Source organism: Macrotis lagotis, chromosome 5 (assembly GCF_037893015.1).
Source record: "Macrotis lagotis isolate mMagLag1 chromosome 5, bilby.v1.9.chrom.fasta, whole genome shotgun sequence".
Classification (NCBI taxonomy): Eukaryota; Metazoa; Chordata; class Mammalia; order Peramelemorphia; family Peramelidae; genus Macrotis; species Macrotis lagotis.
Window position 1 is genome coordinate 231,193,235 of NC_133662.1, and position 14,138 is coordinate 231,207,372.

Genomic DNA, 14,138 nt, shown 5'->3' on the forward strand with positions numbered 1-14,138 from the left:
GGGTGACTATCAGGTATGGGACCCATAAATAGCTCTCTATTGTCTTTAGGATAAAATAGAATATCCTCAGCCTAGCTTTTAAAGCCTTCAATTTAATAGTTCTCCCTTATATTTTCAGTCTTATATTATTTAAATTTCCTTCAAACATTCTTCTTTGTGGTCAAACCTATTAAGTGTTCCTTAGATATGGAAATGGATCTCCCTCTCTGTGTGTAGTTTTACAGCTTAAGTGTCACCCCCTCCATTTGGCCCTTCCTGATTTCTCCCCAAGTCATCATAGCTGAATTCCTTTTTTATATAATCCATAAATTTTATTTTCTAATCTAGAGATAGTACATAGAAGGCTGTTCCTGGAGTCAGAAAGAAACACATATCTAGTCTTGGATACTCACTACTTGTGTGACACTAGGCAACTCACTTTAGCTCTGTCTGCCTCTGTTTCTTCAACTGTAAGATGGGAATCATAACAGCACCCACATGTCAGGGTTGTTATGAGGACTGAATGAGTTAATATTTTTGAGGCACATAGTAGATGAGATAATATTTGGAAAGCACTTAATTAATGCTTATTCCCTTTCCCCCTGTGTACATGTCATTATTCCTTGTAGAATAAAAACTCAGAGAGACTTCTTCATTTTGCTTTTATCTTCCTAGTACATTGCAGTTGATGAACGGCCCATGTTTATGGGATGGAATGGAATGGGTTAGAGTAGGTTTGAACTGAAATGATGTCATAAGCAGGGAGAACAGGTAAATGGCTAGGCAATGCCCCAAGCTGTACAAATGGAAATTTCCAATGTGCCACACAAGTTTCCAACACGAGAGTTGGAAGTTTCCAGGATTGGGCAGATGGGAGAGGAGGAGGGAGTAAGGGAGGCAAGTCCTTTCCAGAAGGATTCAGAATCAAAAACAACAGCAACAACAGTAAGAACAGAGGCAGTTTTGGGGGATTTTTTTTGGGGGGAAGGGGTTGGACAATTACAATTGGATTTGGAAATCAGGAGATCATTTGTGAGTTTAAGGGATGTGTGTGTGTGTGTGTGTGTGTGTGTGTGTGTGTGTGTGTGAAAGCCATTACTAGGTTCTGCAAATTTGAGTTGTGGGTTCTAATCTTTCCTCAAGACTCTTATGGAAAGCTCAAAGACAGAGAAAAATAAATAGCTAGGGCTCTTCAATTAGAGATGAGTCTGTAATCCCACCAGCTCAGTCCAGGGAGCTATAGCTCAGCTGTTTCTGAGGCCTCCCTGGGAGGGGTGGCCTCAATTAAAGACCGAAACTCTACTCTTGTGGGTGTTAATTAGGTCCATGCTCTTGAAAGGCAATTACAGCTTCTGTCACATTTAAAAAGAGAAGACAATGAGGGGTTGGGGTTTGGGTGGAAAGAGACCAACACAGAGACAAGAGACAGAGACTGACCCAGAGAGAAAGAGGTAGCGGGGAGAACCTTGTTAGCCTTTAAAGATATACGGTTTAAATGACTTCAGGGTTCCATTATGCACCTATAAAGCTAGCAAATGAAAGTAACAGTGATTAAAAAAAATGCCAGCCAAGTCATGAGGAGTTTAGACATTGTTGGTGACTGCAAATTGGTTCAGTTTTTCTCAAAAGCAGAGACAGCAAAACTACAGAACCACTTTGACTCAGTTCTTCTTTGGGGAAGATCACCACAGAAATCATATCAAAGAGGAAAAATGTTATTTTAAAAAGATAGCCATAGAAGAATGATTTGTGATTTTGAAAAAAAGGAACATCCCCTAGATATGGCTATGTAAGTTAACTCTGAAATAATCAAATGTTGGCCAAAGAAAGTGATGAGAGAGGCCTGTGACATAGTTGATAGAGCATCTGTCTTGGAGTCGAGACTTTAGTCCAGATCTGCCTGAGACATTCACTGGGTGTATGAAGATGGACATATCCCTAAGCTCCAGTTTCCTTATCTATAAAACTGGGGTAAAGATATGTCCTCACCCACCTTAAGGTAGTTTTTAGGAAAACTGTAGATAGTAAGTGAATCATTATTAGAACCATTTCTGTTAGTGCATGTCAAGGTATGGATGAAGTAATAGCTAAGAACAAAAAACAGAACACAGGAAAACAATATCAGTTACAATTAAAATACAAGTACTTTTGGAATATGTTACATTTTATTATTCCATTTGTGTTTGATCATTTCCTGGTGCCAACCCCTCCCCAATTCTTCCATACAATAAAGAAAAACCGTAAAGCAAAACCCACCAGCTCAGGGACCAGGTATGACAATAAATATGCATCTTGATCCATCCATGGTCTTCTACTTCTGAAATAAGGAGAAGATATTTTGTCTGTTTTCCAAGTCCAAAACTGTAACAGCATTTAATCTGAATTTAACCTCATTTTTGTGTTTTCAATAACATTAATGAAATCATCATATATGTATTGCTTTTCAGGTTCTACTTTCTTTGTTCTGCATCAATTTATAGAAATTTATCTTGATTCCTCTCGATTTCTCCCACTTGTTATCTCTTATCATATAGTAATATTCCATTCATTCATATATGACAACTGACTCAAATTTTCCATGGATATTGTTGAGTCATTCTTCAGGTGTGTCGTGTTATTCGTGACCTCATTTGCTGTTTTCTTGGCAAAGATACTGGAATAGTTTGCCATTTTGTTCTAGAGTTCTTTTTATAGACAAGGAAACTGAGGCAAACAGGGTGAAATGAGCACCTAGGGTCACAACTGGTAAGTATCTGAGGCTGAATTTGAACTCGGATCTTCCTGACTCCAGGCACAGAGCTCTCTCCACTGAACCATCTAATTGACTCTAATTAAATGTCTATGGGATATCAAGATTTGTGAAAGACAAAAACACAGAGAATGAGACGATCCCTACTTTCAAGGAGTTATGGGGAGAGGACTTCTATGTATATGAATATATACTGAATAACTGCAAAATAAGTAAAAGATAATTAAATACAAAGCAGAGAGGATGGACAGGCAGAGGGATCAGGAGAGGGTCTATGTAGAAGGTGATGCTTGAGCTATATCTTCAAGGGATAACAGCAGAGTATGAGGCAGAGATGATGAAGTACCACCTGGGAACAATAGAAAGAAAGATAGCTAGTCTGGACCACAAGACCTGCAATGGGAGATGATTGCATGAAGATTGACTTTAGTCAGAGGGGAAAGATGGATGCAGAGTTGGAGTGAATGTAACTTGTCCACAACAGGAGGTCAGGAGGGACATAGATGCATAAACAGAGACTAAAGGCATCCAGTCTCTTTCCAGTGGGTGGAGAAAAGATGAGTGCCTCACCTGTAGCCTTGGGGTTATATTGACTTAGCACATAGACTGGCTGATCCAGACTGAGGGCCTATGAAATTTAGATGTATGTCTCTAATGAAAGAGACTTTGCTGTCCTCAAGGACCCCCATCCTAGCCAGGAGTGATCTGAACCCCTTTTATCTATCAGGCCTCAGACCATTCTTTATCCTGTCCAGACGTCCACCAGGACATCAGAATATCTACATGGATATCTTGCCATCTGTCTTAAGAAATTTATTTTTGCTCACTAGAAACAATGTCTCTCTGGACCAGAGGTTCTTAATGTGAGGTCCATGAACTGCCTCTCTCCCCTTCCCCAAGAGATCTGGTCTCATCTTTATTTTCACTAACATTCAACTGAATTTTAGCTTTTCCCCTCATCTATGAGGATAAGCAGCATCCTTCTATGGCATTTGCCTTCATTACACTGACAAGGGTATTCATGAATCTTTAGGAACCAGGTCCTAAATCTCCAGATACCCTGACCTCCATCCTCAGGTAAATTAATACTTTCAGTTTTGATATTTGCATTGTGATAGACCTGTCTTGGTTAGGATATAAGGTTATTATTACGTCAGTCCCTAGTCCAGATTCAAACCTCTTTGACTGGCCATCCCACCTTAGCTCCTACATAGAATATGACAATACATCACCCTGTGGCTATACTCATAATCCATAGGGCTTCCTAGACCAAAGTTCCCTTCCTTGGCTTCTACTTTCTGATATATGTTGTTTCCTCTTAGTCAATCAAGGATCTTCAATTTTTATTATCATTTTAACTTATCATTAACTTATCTATCTACCAATTCATCCACACAAGGATTCATTCATTTTAGATCTGATCTACTGTGTTATTCTCCATTACTGTCCCACCCTAAGACCTGGTTTCCTTAAGGAGAAGACTACCTCTTTCAATATAAGCCACCCTCTTTTTTGGGAGGGATGCCTTACTCCACAATGAACATTTCTAACCTATAGAGTCAAGGTATTCTTTAAGTAGATCTGATAGGAAGCCTCATACTACCAATTTCCTTGAGGGCAGGGATAGTCTCACTTCTTTATTTCTATCTCCATTGCCTAGCATAAAGCCAGGTACTTAATTAATACTTGTTAATTGATTGACTGCTAGAGTCAGTGAGCAATGGACCTCTCCTACTACCTCCTCAGTTTCACTGACTATGGACTTCCTATGTGATGATTTAGCCCCCAATGCATTGGGATCCACCTTGCTGTTGATGCCATGGCTGATAGATTATGATAATAAGTTTTCAATCAATTACTGATTCTCTATCTGCTTTAGGCTTTTTTTTTTTGATCTGATTAGGTTAAAGCTTGACCTGCTAGGTTTAAATCCTACCCCCTTTGTCTCACACTATAGCAAAGTGCAGAGAATGTTGACTTATAGAACCAGAGGACCATATCGATTACCTGAATCTGTTCAGTAAACTGCCTCCTTTGTGATCCCTTTTACCTAAATGTCTCTCCTTGCCAGTTCTCCTTCCCAACATCCCACTGAAACCCTTGGATAGACCTAAGCTCCACCCAGCTTCCTTTTCCATTGATTCTATCCACAAATTACAGCCCTGTTTGCTCAGATTCATCAACTGATTGTTTTTGTAAGGCCAAAGCTAAGAATTATTTTCATGTTTTTAGAATTTACTAATGTAAAAACTATTCTTAGTTGTGGCCCTACAAAAACAGGTAACTGGCCCCTATTTATCACTTTAAAAAATTCTTACAATTTACCTGGCCAATGGACTGTTGACATTTAATAGATACCTGACTGGATTCTGATGCTCTTCCCCCCCCACATTTTCAAATTGCTAATTGCATTAATATTCCCATGTAGCCCTTCCTATTAAAAGGTAATAGATAGCAGATCTGAAATCTGTGGCCATCATACAAAACTTAACATCAATAAACCTTAACTCCACCCAACACCAATTTCACCACACAAAATCTATGAGGACACTCAAAAGTCTCTCCAATAGAGGCTGGCTTTTCTTCCATTATTCCTAGTTAAAAGGACAAAGGGGTCAGCAAAATGTTTCTCACTGGGCTGCCAAAATCTCTCCTTTGAGGCTGATGGGAGCCAATTATATCACCCTCTTTTCATCATGCTCCACATCCTCTGCGTACCTCCAGGACATTCTCTTCTCTTTCTCAATGACTTCAGCACTTGGCTCAGTCTCCCATTTCACCCCCGTCCTCTGCCATCATTCTCCCTGATGTCAGCATACATATATTTAGAGTTAAAGAGAGCTTTCAAGATCAACTAGTCTTAATAACTCTCCCCACCTCTCCCATTTTGTAAAGGAACAAACTAAGAGGCTAGGTAAGTTACCATTTGATGAGCTTTCTAATGCCATGAATTTAGAACCCTCCCTGTCTCAACCTCACGTCTGCCTGTTTTTATCCAAGATCCATTGATTATCCTCCCCTTTTCTCTTACTTCATTGCTACTATTTTAAAACATTCTGTCCCTGGATTATTGCAATAGCCTTCTACTTAGTCTCCCTACCTCCATTTTGCCTCTGCCTACAATCTGCCTTCCCAACACACACATCTTAATACACATCTTTAATATTACTATTATATCTACATTATATCAAATGCTACATTCTATCAAAAATATCAGTGACTCCCATTACTAAATTCTTATTTCTTGGTCTTAAATTCAAGACCCTGCATCTCTTGCTGCAATGCTCCTTTTCCAACCCTATTTCTCATTATTTTTCTCCTATTCACATACTCTACAGTCATAGTGAACTTTGTTTGATTCCCAGACCACATTGGACTTTTCCAACTCTACACTTCTGTTAAGTTTCCCCCCCCCCCCAAATCTGAAATCTGAGTCCTCAATGTTATCACAGCAGGATATGGGAAAAAGAAAGACAACAGGTATCACCCTTGGTCTAAGAAATATTCCATTGTTTCTGGTGTGTTAAATGGCTATAATTACCCCAGGGTCCTCCAATAGTAGAGAGCAGGGGTGGCTAGGTGGCACAGTGGATAGAGCACCAGTCCTGGAGTCAGGAGGACCTGAGTTCAAATCTCACCTCAGACACTTAATAATTACCTAGCTTGGGCAAGTCACTTAACCCCATTGCCTTGCCAAAAAAAATAGTGAAGAGGAGTCAGACATTTCTGATGTCTTATCTAAACCAGCCCTAATAATTTTACCAAAGTAGAATGAATGCCATTTCAAGAGAGAAACTAGAAGCAAAGTAGCACCTTCATTGTAGTGAACAGAGTTAATACCCAACAGTGGTATTGGGTCTAAAATGTAATTCTTCTATGGTAGTTTTTATTTTACTGATGTAGCTTGCAAGGTAATGAGCAAGAGTCTAAATTCTGTCTAAATCCACAATAAGAGAAAAATTGCTACTGTGGAAAGTAAGCAACCCTATGTTCAGCTCCCATCTCTGATCCTCGTTAACTTTGCAAGTCCCTTTACCTGCCTGGGCCTCAGTTTCCTTACCCGTTAAAGTGAAGGTGGTGGAATAAGTGGCCTTTGAAGTCCCTTCCTGCTCTAGCTGACATCCTGTGATTTTTGCTCTGACTCCACTATAGCAACAAACTTAATGTGACTTTCTGAAATTATTCTCTTCCATCACACAGTGATCACAGACTTTGTCATACCCATCTCTCCCTGTTTTTTTCTGGTTCTTCTTTGAGATGTCACACTACCTATCAGTCTCCCTTTCTGTATTTTCATCCAGGTTTCACCTACTAACTGTGGGTAAATTCCAGGGGACTGTTCTTAGTTCTCTTTGCTTTTACCTGATGACCCAGCTTTCCTGGGCACCATTCCCAGTGCTGGCTGCACTTTCACTCATTTCCCTTGACTCACTGGTCAAGGCAGAAAACTTAGAATGCTTCTTGCTCCTCATGACCATTGTTTAGGTTTTCTCCCTGCCTCAGTCACTCCTCCATCACCTTTCTTCCTTAAAGGTCCACACAATCCACACTTCCACCCAATCAAAATTCTGATTACTGGTGTCAACAGACCTTCAGGACACACCCCTTCCTTCCTCAATGTAGTCAGTATCTGGCTCACAATCTTTCTCTTCCCCCACAAATCCTGCCCTTATATTAGGGGAATTTAACATATCTATTAACACTCCCTCAAACACCCTATACATTCAGTTCTGCAACCTACTCATTTCCCATGACCTACTCTTTCACCCCCACCTTGCTCATACAAAAACATGGCCATACCCTCAATTGATCTTTCCATCAACCAGAAAACTCACCATCTCCATATTCAAGAACTCAGAACCCTTCTTATCTGACTTATTTATTTATTACCTCTCCCTTTACCTTGCCATACCAACTCCTTTTTTCATACATAACATGACCTCCAGTCACCCAGTCCTTCAATTCTTACTCTGGCCTTCACCATTGCACTAGGCACCTCTAATCATTTGCTCTTATCTTGATCCCCTGGTGAATCAGTTCAACACAGTTCTCTTCTATTGGGTTCATGGCCCCTTTATCCTGTAATCGATTGTGTCCTCCCAAATACCATCCTTGCATCACATTCACACATACACATGTGCTGCTGAATAAAGGTTCAGAAAACCATTCAAAAATTGCTCAACCATTCTGACTTGGTCCTCTAGAAATTTACATTACACATCTCTACTGGACCCTCACTATTGCTAGATAATCCTTCTTTACTTATCAACTCACTATCCCATTCTCCACAGAAGTTTTTCAAAACCTTTCATTTTGCATCAAACCTTCCATAATCTACCTCCTTCTATGTTCTCAGTCTACAAGCTTGCATCATGTTTTACATTTTTCTAAAACTGAGGTAATTCACCTAGGGGTCCCTCTTTTCACCTCTTCCTCACATACCAATGAGATGCTGTCTGACACTTTCCTTTCATACCTGTCTCACATGAGAAGATGGCCTTGCTGCTTTTGAAGTCAATCCCTTTTTCTGCTTGGTTGATTCCATCTCATCTCTTCCAACAGATTATCTGTTAAAAGACTAATTATCTATCATCCCTATGTCACTAATCTTCAAACTCTCCCTGTCTCCTGACATTTTCTCTGTCTAAAAATGAGACATATGCCTATGTCTCCCTCAGTCTCAGAAAACTCACTTGACTCTTCTATTCATACTATTGTCCTATATTTTTTCTGCCCTTTATGAAAAAAATTCAAGAAGGTAGTCTACAATAGAAGACTCTACTTCTTCTCCTTAGAAGACTTTCCTTCTCCTCCTCTCCCTCTACAAATCAGATTTCAGTTTCATTATTTCACTGAAACTGCTCTTTCCAAAGTTACCAATGATCTTCTTGTTGAAAAGTCGGTGGTCTTTCAATTCTCACTCTTAACTTCTCTTCAACTTTTGACACTATGTATTTTTCTCTTCTTGATATTCTCTTCTCTAGGTTTTTTTTGGGGGGACACTACTCTTCTCATTCTCCCCCTACCTTTCATGTCACTCCTCAGTCTCCTTTACTGGATCCTCATCCAGGTTATACCAACTAAATGTGGCTGTCCCACAGGCCTTTGTTCTGGACCTTCACCTCCTTTCCCTCTATACTACTTCACTTGGTAATCTCATCAGCTCTCATAGATTTAACTATTATCCCTCTACTGATGATTTCAAATTTACCTATCTCACTCTAATATCTCTGTCAGATTCCCAAATCACATTTTCTACTAACTCTTAGCCATCTTAAACTGAATGAGCAATATGTATCTTAATATTAAACCCATCTTTCAAACTTCAAAGATGAACGCATCTTTCTCTCTAACATTCTCCTTTTTCAAACATTTCTTTTTACTTTTGAGAACGCAACCATCCTCTCAATTCCCTAGGCCCATAACCTAAGTCACCCTCAATTCCTCATTAACTCTCATCCACCTCACATCCAAACTATTGCTAAAACTTCTTTGGGACATCTCCTAAATGTGTCTAATTTTCTCCTCCGATATTGCTGCCATTTAGATGCAGGCCCTCATTCCTAATGTCTAGACTGTAGTAATCACCTGCTGATTGGTCTGCTTGCCACAAGTCTTTCTCCACCCCAATCTATCCATCATTCAGCTGTCCAAATGACGTTTTTCCTAAAGTGAAGATTTAATCATGTTACTACTGTCTTCAAGTAGCTCAAGCCTTTCACAACCTACTTCTCCATCTTTCCTCAAATAGTACACTTCATCTCTAGATGAGGCATTTTCTCTGGCTGTTCCCTATGTTTGAAATGCTCTCCTTTCCTATCTCTTCTTCATAGCTTCCATGGATTGTTTTGAGTTCCAACTAAAATCCTTTCTTCAAAAGGAAACCTTTCCTAATACCTCCTTCATTATATTGTTTTCCTTCTGGTGATTATTTCCACTTTATCCCTTATATAGATTGTTTGTACATATTTCTTTATTTGAAATCTCCTCCATTAAACTGTGAACTCTTTGAGAGCAAGGATTGTCTTTTTGCCTTACCTTGTAAAAGTTAGCGTAGTGTAGGTGCTAAACAAAAGATATTTGATTGGCTGGATGAATAACTCAAAAATATTTACAAGAAGTTTTTAAGGGAAATATAACATAGTTGTAAATTCAATAAAATTCCTGGGGGGGAAAAAAGAAGCATGAGTTTAAAAATTATTTTATAAATGAAATGAAAATCTTAGATAAAAAAGTTTTAAAAGAAATGAAAAATATGGAGTCTTGGAGAGAAAATTAGTAGTTTAGCATAACAGGCATAAAGTCTTACCCAAGAAATGGTAAACTTAGAAAATTAAAAATTAGGAGCTGAAAGTTAAAGTTGAAAATTAGAATGAAACAAGTAATATATTACTTATTTCTTGTTATAATACACAATACTAAAATTAAGTCAAAGGACTGAAAAATAAAAGAAAATGTAAGGTGACATAAAAAATAAATAGCAGGGAAAACAGATCAAATGAAACTCAGGAACATTATATATAAAATCTTGACATCTAAGTTCAATTAAAAATACTACAAGTAGGCAGAAAGAAAAATTAAGTAGTAAGGAGTCATAGTCAAGATCACACAAAATTTGGCAGTCACTAATATAAAGGAATGGAGAACATTTAATATGTTATTACAAAAGACAAAGTATTTAGACTTACAATGAAGAATAACTTACTAAGCAAAATTAAAAATAATCTTGAAGGATAAAAAGTGAATTTCAAATAAAATAAAAGACTTCCAAATATTCCTGATAAAAAGACTAGAGTTGAATTTAAATTCTAACATAACATAGTAATCAATAGAAATATAATAAATGCAAATGAGTTATCATAATTACATTTTTATAGAGGGGATTAATATATAGAATGCCTCAGACCTCTAATATAGTTGGGGGTCATAGAAAGAATCAAATTAGACCAATGGTCTGAAATAGTTTTGTTAATGTTTTGATGATCTTAAAATAAAAACAGAAAGAAGTATAAGTAGGGAAGAAGGCATATACTAGAGAGGAAAAGTAAGAGAAGGGTGGGGAAAATTATCTCACATAATTGGGTATGCAAATAGAAAATTATACAAATAAGGAGAAAGGGATTAGGAAGTGAGTGATACTTAAATCTTACTTCTATCTGAACTGGTCAGAGAGGGAAGAATATATGCAAACAAAGTTAGATACAAAAATACATTTTAATCCACAAGGAAAGAGGAGGGGAAGAAGAGAAGGAATAGAGAAAGAATAGAAGAGATGGTAGAATTTCTCCCTAGAATAAGGGAGAAATAATTCTTAAGGTGGCTAGGTGGCGCAGTGGATAGGGCACCAGCCCTGGAGTCAGGAGTACCTGAGTTCAAATCCGACCTCATACTCTTAATAATTACCTAGCTGTGTGGCCTTGGGCAAGCCACTTAACCCCATTTGCCTTGCAAAAACCTAAAAAAAATTCCTAAGCAAAACAACATTTATTTAAAAATTATTTTTCCTATTATATGCTAAGGTAGTTTTTAACATTCATTTTTGTAAAGTTTTCTTTCTCCTACCCTTCAAGACAGCAAAATGGGTTATACATGCACATATTTCCATATTAGTCATGCTGTGAAAGAAGAATCTGAACCAAAGAGAAAAACCCCAAGAAAGAAAAAAACAAATTCAGAAAAGTGAAAATACTGTGCTTTGATATGCATTTGGGCTCTATAGTTCTTGTTTTGATGTGGATGACATTTTCCATTACAAGTCTTTTAGAATTGTCTTTGATCACTGTATGGTTGAGAAAATCTAAGTATCATAGTGATCATCAAACAATGTTGCTTTTACAATGTACAATGTTCTCTTGGTTCTGCTCACTTCATTTAGTATCAGTTCATAAGTTTTTCCTGTTTTTTCCCAAAATATGCCTTACATTCATATACCACAGATTGCTCATCCACTCCTCAATTGATAGGAATTCCCAAAAAATTTTCAATTTTTTTGCCACCACAAAAAAGATTTGTTTTGAATACTTTTATACACATGGGTCTTTTCCCCTAACAAAACAATATCTAATCACAGAGAGAAGAATTTAAAAGGGAAAGAATCTGTGATTGCTCTCTAGTCAAGGGAAAGAAAGAGTAGCAGTGGAGCAGAAGATTACATTGTTGAGTATACTCTTCACTCACTGTTCTCTTCTTTTTTGCATATTTATAAGAATTAGAAATATTTGTCAGGGGCAGCTAGGTGGTAAGGTGGATAGAGCACCAGCCTTGGAGTCAGGAGGATCTGAATTCAAATGTGACATCAGAAACTTAATAATTACCTAGGTGTGTGACCTTGGGCAAGTCACAATCCCATTGCCTTGGGAAAAACCAAAAAAAAAAGAAAAGAAATATTTGTCAATTGATAAATGTTTAATGGATATGAACAGACAAATTTCAGAGGAAAAAAATTCAAGCTGTCAATAGTTATATGAAAAATGTTCTAAATCACTAATATTTAGAGAAATTCAAATTAAAAAGCATATATGATATTCCATCTCACAACTATTAGATTAGTAAAATTGACCCCCAAAAAGGATAATGATAAGTGTTGGACAATCTGTGTGAAAATGGGTACATTGATGTTCTGTTGGGCAACTGTGAATTTTCCAACAATTTGTGAAATTAATCTTGAACTCTTAACAAAAAAGTGACTAAAGAGTGCATACTCTTTGACTCATTGCTACCACTACAGCAGATTTTTTTTAAAAGAAGACTTCTATATATACCAAAAAATTACAGCAGTTCTTTTTGTGATGGCAAAGAACTGGAAACTTAAGAGGTTTCCTGTCAATTGATGAAAGGAATAGTTTCAGAGAAACCTTTGAAGACTTATACAAACTGATGTAGATTGAAATACTCAGAACCATGAGAAAATCTCACAGATTATCAACAATATTCTAAGGAGTATAGCAACTTCCAAAGACATAAGAGCTATAGTAATTATAATAAAAACCCTGATTATTCAGTATCTAGGTTGACACATACTGCTCAAATACTGTCAGGAAAAAACAATGGACTATAGGTACAAAACATGCTATTCAAATCCAAACTCAGCTGTAATAGATTCTGGCACATATTGCAACACATTTGGGGAGGACATAATAAAGGTGGGAATTAGTTTTGTTTGATGATGATCTTTATATGTGAATTTTTTTATATTTCCCCCTAATAAGGGAGTTGGGATGGAATTGAGAATAGACATAATGAACATTAATGGAAAAAAAAATTAATCACACAAAAAAAATCATGCCCTGAGAATAGTATTTTGTTGATATACTTGCCCATTCTATTTTGTATTATGTTTTGTCCACAGCACATCTCCTCTACTAGATGGTAAGTCTGACTATCCTTTGGTTTACAATTATTATCCCCTTCTACCCTGCCACCCCCACACATCCTGAAAATACTAGTAAAATGTTAGTTGAAGTGTATTAATTGAAAAACAGCTAGGCAATACTGTATTCAGATTTCTTGTCTTGGAGTCAGACAGAATTCACATCTTCCCTCATATTTCTGCTAACTGTGTAACTCTAAGCAAATCATTTAACTCTCTGTGACTCAGTTTCTTCATATGTAAGATGAAGGGGGTTGGACTCAATGGCCTCTAATATCTCTTCTGGCTCTAGAGTTAGATGAATCTTTTAAGCAGGGAATTCCCCAAAGCAAGATTATGAAGCAAGTCAGTTCTTTCCTCTGCCTTCTGCTGTTGGTTGTTGTTTTGACTCTAGGCAAATGATTCCAACTTCCCAGACTCAATTTCCTCATTTATAAAATAAAGATAATAATAGCCACAACTTTACATTTCACAGAGCACATTCTAACGCTAAAAACATATAAAATTGCAAGATGTGCATTTTGTCAAATTGGGATTTTTGATTAGCTAAAAATCTTTTTTGTTTGTTGTTAGTTTATTTCTTTTTTAATTTTTTAGTTTTTCTTTTGCGAGTCAATGAGGTTAAGTGGTTTCCCCAAGGCCACACAGCTAGGTAATTATTAAGTGTCTGAGGCTGGATTTGAACTCAAGTACACTTGACTCCAAGGCCGGTGCTCTATCCACTGTGCCACCTAGCTGCCTCTTGTTAGTTTATTTCAATCAATGATTACTATAAACATTTCTGAAATGGATTAGTGAGACTTCCAGTCTTTATAAGTATATTCTGTGATTTTGAGTTTAATCACATTTTGCTGATTCAGTATCTGATAGAATCTCAGGGTCATGAAGCCAAGTTAAAATTGTGCTTATTCAGGACTACTCCCTTATGTACCAGGGATATCTGAGATTGACCTAATTTTGCAGTGGCCTAAAACTGTGTACTGGGAGAGACTATTAAAGTTCTAAGTATCAAACTAGTTTTTTTATTTTTTTCTCCTAAAA

The 14,138-nt window shown here is 37.3% G+C and overlaps 1 long non-coding RNA gene across 1 annotated transcript in view; it reads left to right on the plus strand.

Moving 5' to 3' along the window:
• Nucleotides 1–860: 860 nt before the first annotated feature.
• The window catches only part of LOC141490110 (uncharacterized), a 76,246-nt gene continuing 62,968 nt past the window's right edge, over nucleotides 861–14,138 (plus strand). The window contains exon 1 of the long non-coding RNA XR_012469061.1: nucleotides 861–924. This is a non-coding gene — a long non-coding RNA (uncharacterized LOC141490110). The remainder of the gene's footprint in view (nucleotides 925–14,138) is intronic.